Genomic DNA, 6,069 nt, shown 5'->3' with positions numbered 1-6,069 from the left:
CAAGCTCTAAGGCCTAGTGCACACCAGAGCGGTTCGGCTGCGTTTTTTGCGATCCGCTTGCGGCTGCGGATACGCGTGGGAGGCGTTTTGCATAAACGCATACTCCCGGGCTGCTGCAGATTTAGGATTGCGGATGCGTTTCTGACTCAATGTTAAGTATAGGAAAAACGCAAACCGCTCTGAAAACCTGCACTTCACAGCGGTTTGTCAGGCGGTTTTTGTTACAGTAGCTGTTCAGTAACAGCTTTACTGTAACAATACAGAAAATCTACTACACCAAAAAGGCTCCACAGAACTGCAAAATGCTAGCTGAAACGCTACAGAAAAACAAGAAAAAGCGTTTCAAAATCTGCTAGCATTTTGCGAATATACTAGCAGTTTTTGGTGTGCATCAGGCCTAACAGAGTAAGCTCTAAAGGCTCCATCTTCCACAGCAGCAGCTGCTGTGTGAAAACCACGAAATCTCCAGGTTAATTCAGGGGGTTAAGAGATGTAAAAATTCCGAATGACCACACACCGTTTCTTCCCTGGTGAAATGTGATTTGGGGAAAAACTAACTACTAACTATCACTTATTTATCTCATACTTATCTCACATTTATCTCTTGCATTTCTCTCGATCGATAATTTCCCCGATACTTCTGGATAATTGCTACTTGGAGATATCACAGGAGGTTAATTACCTCCCAAGAGATATTTAGGTTGTTAACCTCTGGTGAATTGACGCCAAGGTCGATGGAGAAAGATAAGCTCTCCATATAAAATAACCGATATGTGATTAATGTAAATAGTAATTATCAATAAACTGCCCCTTCAAATAGAGACACTGAAGCGAAAAAAAATTATGCTATTATGATTTGTATGTGTAGTACAGCTAAGAAATAAAACGTTAAGATCAGATACATCAGTCTAATTGTTTCCAGTACAAGAAGTGTTAATAAACTCCAGTTGTTATCTCTATGCAAAGAAGCCATTAATCTCTACGGCTTTCAGAGTCGTGGAATGGGCTGTTTTATGACTTTTATTATCTGAAATGTTATTGAACTATTTAATATTTCTCTGCCAGAGGCGAGGTCAGTAGTTCACAGACTGCTCGGAAAGAAGAATTCTGAATGCTGAGTGATGTGTAATCTGAACATAGTGTATAATGATCCAATGTTATAAATACAACTATATACCTAAAAAAAAGGTAATATTTTCTTTTCTGCAAATCTTCTAGTAATTATTCATAGTACACTACAAATTCATTATATCATATATTTTTTTTTCTCTTCAGAGTCTTTTTAACTGTAGTGTAGCTCTAGAAATCCACGCTAAACTGTCGCTATTACATAGGCTTTGCGAATTTTCTTACTATCATGCAGAACTATTCTTCAACTGGCTAGAACAGTTTTAGAAGAATAAACTGTCGGGAATGCTTTGAGAAATCTGGCCCAGGGACTATGTTACACAGTGCCAACTGTCCTGTGTCCTGGTCACCCCTCCCAGTTGATAGACAATGCACTGTTATGTTGATGGAGTAGTAGACATCAGAAGTTTCCTGTCTCGTCCAACTACAATTCTCGCAAACTCTTTCTGTTGTAAGAAAGGAAAGTTTTATGTTTTCCTGTGTTTCTTGTTTTGTACCTTTTTTAAAAAAAATTGACAAAACTTATTGCAAATTGCAATAAAAGTTTTTAAAAAAACCTGGTCTTTGTTGTATTGTATGTATTGCACAATGCATATCTAACTGGCTGGTGATGACAACCATTAGGCTCTTGCCTGCCTGGCATTACTTTTTTGTCTGTTGTAGGCACCACAACGTCCGGTAGTTGAATTGTCACAGGCTCAGCAGCAGAAGTACGTCTCATAAGGTTTGACACAAAAGGTAATTGGCAGCAGAGTACACACAGGTCCTCGCACACTAGAGACCTTGGTTGAGGGATATCATGTCCGGTAGTTGACTGGTCGCAGCATCAGAAGCAAAGTAAGTATCATAATATTTGACACAACAGGTAATTGGCAGCAGAGTAGACAGGCCCTTGCCCCTTAGGGACCTGTGTTGAAGGATATAACGTCCGGCAGTTGAATTGACACAGCAGTAGTAGTAGTAGTAAGTATCATTAGGTTTATGAGTCTTGAGACAGCAGGTAACGGCAGCAAAGTACACAGGCCCTTGCCCCTTAGGGACCTGTGTAGAAGGATATAAAGTCCAGGAAATGGACTTGTCACAGCAGTAGTAAGTATCATTAGGTCTTAGAGTATTGAAACAGCAGGTAACGGCAGCAGAGTAGACAGGCCCTTGCCCCTTAGGGACATGGTTTGAAGGATATAACGTCCAGGAAATGGACTTGTCACAGCAGTAGTAAGTATCATTAGGTCTTAGAGTATTGAAACAGCAGGTAACGGCAGCAGAGTAGACAGGCCCTTGCCCCTTAGGGACCTGTGTTGAAGGATATAACGTCCGGCAGTTGAATTGACACAGCAGTAGTAGTAGTAGTAAGTATCATTAGGTTTATGAGTCTTGAGACAGCAGGTAACGGCAGCAAAGTACACAGGCCCTTGCCCCTTAGGGACCTGTGTAGAAGGATATAAAGTCCAGGAAATGGACTTGTCACAGCAGTAGTAAGTATCATTAGGTTTTAGAGTCTTGAGACAGCAGGTAACGGCAGCAGAGTAGACAGGCCCTTGCCCCTTAGAGACATGGTTTGAAGGATATAACGTCCAGGAAATGGACTTGTCACAGCAGTAGTAAGTATCATTAGGTCTTAGAGTCTTGAGACAGCAGGTAACGGCAGCAGAGTAGACAGGCCCTTGCCCCTTAGAGACATGGTTTGAAGGATATAACGTCCAGGAAATGGACTTGTCACAGCAGTAGTAAGTATCATTAGGTTTTAGAGTCTTGAGACAGCAGGTAACGGCAGCAGAGTAGACAGGCCCTTGCCCCTTAGGGACCTGTGTTGAAGGATATAACGTCCGGCAGTTGAATTGACACAGCAGTAGTAGTAGTAGTAAGTATCATTAGGTTTATGAGTCTTGAGACAGCAGGTAACGGCAGCAAAGTACACAGGCCCTTGCCCCTTAGGGACCTGTGTAGAAGGATATAAAGTCCAGGAAATGGACTTGTCACAGCAGTAGTAAGTATCATTAGGTTTTAGAGTCTTGAGACAGCAGGTAACGGCAGCAGAGTAGACAGGCCCTTGCCCCTTAGGGACATGGTTTGAAGGATATAACGTCCAGGAAATGGACTTGTCACAGCAGTAGTAAGTATCATTAGGTTTTAGAGTCTTGAGACAGCAGGTAACGGCAGCAGAGTAGACAGGCCCTTGCCCCTTAGAGACATGGTTTGAAGGATATAACGTCCAGGAAATGGACTTGTCACAGCAGTAGTAAGTATCATTAGGTCTTAGAGTATTGAAACAGCAGGTAACGGCAGCAGAGTAGACAGGCCCTTGCCCCTTAGGGACCTGTGTTGAAGGATATAACGTCCGGCAGTTGAATTGACACAGCAGTAGTAGTAGTAGTAAGTATCATTAGGTTTATGAGTCTTGAGACAGCAGGTAACGGCAGCAAAGTACACAGGCCCTTGCCCCTTAGGGACCTGTGTAGAAGGATATAAAGTCCAGGAAATGGACTTGTCACAGCAGTAGTAAGTATCATTAGGTTTTAGAGTCTTGAGACAGCAGGTAACGGCAGCAGAGTAGACAGGCCCTTGCCCCTTAGGGACATGGTTTGAAGGATATAACGTCCAGGAAATGGACTTGTCACAGCAGTAGTAAGTATCATTAGGTTTTAGAGTCTTGAGACAGCAGGTAACGGCAGCAGAGTAGACAGGCCCTTGCCCCTTAGGGACCTGTGTTGAAGGATATAACGTCCGGCAGTTGAATTGACACAGCAGTAGTAGTAGTAGTAAGTATCATTAGGTTTATGAGTCTTGAGACAGCAGGTAACGGCAGCAAAGTACACAGGCCCTTGCCCCTTAGGGACCTGTGTAGAAGGATATAAAGTCCAGGAAATGGACTTGTCACAGCAGTAGTAAGTATCATTAGGTTTTAGAGTCTTGAGACAGCAGGTAACGGCAGCAGAGTAGACAGGCCCTTGCCCCTTAGAGACATGGTTTGAAGGATATAACGTCCAGGAAATGGACTTGTCACAGCAGTAGTAAGTATCATTAGGTCTTAGAGTATTGAAACAGCAGGTAACGGCAGCAGAGTAGACAGGCCCTTGCCCCTTAGGGACATGGTTTGAAGGATATAACGTCCAGGAAATGGACTTGTCACAGCAGTAGTAAGTATCATTAGGTCTTAGAGTCTTGAGACAGCAGGTAACGGCAGCAGAGTAGACAGGCCCTTGCCCCTTAGGGACATGGTTTGAAGGATATAACGTCCAGGAAATGGACTTGTCACAGCAGTAGTAAGTATCATTAGGTCTTAGAGTCTTGAGACAGCAGGTAACGGCAGCAGAGTAGACAGGCCCTTGCCCCTTAGGGACATGGTTTGAAGGATATAACGTCCAGGACATGGACTTGTCACAGCAGTAGTAAGTATCATTAGGTCTTAGAGTATTGAAACAGCAGGTAACGGCAGCAGAGTAGACAGGCCCTTGCCCCTTAGGGACCTGTGTTGAAGGATATAAAGTCCAGGAAATGGACTTGTCACAGCAGTAGTAAGTATCATTAGGTTTTAGAGTCTTGAGACAGCAGGTAACGGCAGCAGAGTAGACAGGCCCTTGCCCCTTAGGGACATGGTTTGAAGGATATAACGTCCAGGAAATGGACTTGTCACAGCAGTAGTAAGTATCATTAGGTTTTAGAGTCTTGAGACAGCAGGTAACGGCAGCAGAGTAGACAGGCCCTTGCCCCTTAGAGACATGGTTTGAAGGATATAACGTCCAGGAAATGGACTTGTCACAGCAGTAGTAAGTATCATTAGGTTTTAGAGTCTTGAGACAGCAGGTAACGGCAGCAGAGTAGACAGGCCCTTGCCCCTTAGGGACCTGTGTTGAAGGATATAACGTCCGGCAGTTGAATTGACACAGCAGTAGTAGTAGTAGTAAGTATCATTAGGTTTATGAGTCTTGAGACAGCAGGTAACGGCAGCAAAGTACACAGGCCCTTGCCCCTTAGGGACCTGTGTAGAAGGATATAAAGTCCAGGAAATGGACTTGTCACAGCAGTAGTAAGTATCATTAGGTTTTAGAGTCTTGAGACAGCAGGTAACGGCAGCAGAGTAGACAGGCCCTTGCCCCTTAGAGACATGGTTTGAAGGATATAACGTCCAGGAAATGGACTTGTCACAGCAGTAGTAAGTATCATTAGGTTTTAGAGTCTTGAGACAGCAGGTAACGGCAGCAGAGTAGACAGGCCCTTGCCCCTTAGGGACATGGTTTGAAGGATATAACGTCCAGGAAATGGACTTGTCACAGCAGTAGTAAGTATCATTAGGTCTTAGAGTCTTGAGACAGCAGGTAACGGCAGCAGAGTAGACAGGCCCTTGCCCCTTAGGGACATGGTTTGAAGGATATAACGTCCAGGAAATGGACTTGTCACAGCAGTAGTAAGTATCATTAGGTCTTAGAGTCTTGAGACAGCAGGTAACGGCAGCAGAGTAGACAGGCCCTTGCCCCTTAGGGACATGGTTTGAAGGATATAACGTCCAGGAAATGGACTTGTCACAGCAGTAGTAAGTATCATTAGGTTTTAGAGTCTTGAGACAGCAGGTAACGGCAGCAGAGTAGACAGGCCCTTGCCCCTTAGAGACATGGTTTGAAGGATATAACGTCCAGGAAATGGACTTGTCACAGCAGTAGTAAGTATCATTAGGTCTTAGAGTCTTGAGACAGCAGGTAACGGCAGCAGAGTAGACAGGCCCTTGCCCCTTAGGGACATGGTTTGAAGGATATAACGTCCAGGAAATGGACTTGTCACAGCAGTAGTAAGTATCATTAGGTCTTAGAGTATTGAAACAGCAGGTAACGGCAGCAGAGTAGACAGGCCCTTGCCCCTTAGGGACATGGTTTGAAGGATATAACGTCCAGGAAATGGACTTGTCACAGCAGTAGTAAGTATCATTAGGTTTTAGAGTCTTGAGAC

This window comes from Hyperolius riggenbachi, chromosome 5 (assembly GCF_040937935.1).
Source record: "Hyperolius riggenbachi isolate aHypRig1 chromosome 5, aHypRig1.pri, whole genome shotgun sequence".
NCBI classification, from domain to species: Eukaryota; Metazoa; Chordata; class Amphibia; order Anura; family Hyperoliidae; genus Hyperolius; species Hyperolius riggenbachi.
Note: the sequence above shows the minus strand (reverse complement) of the source record.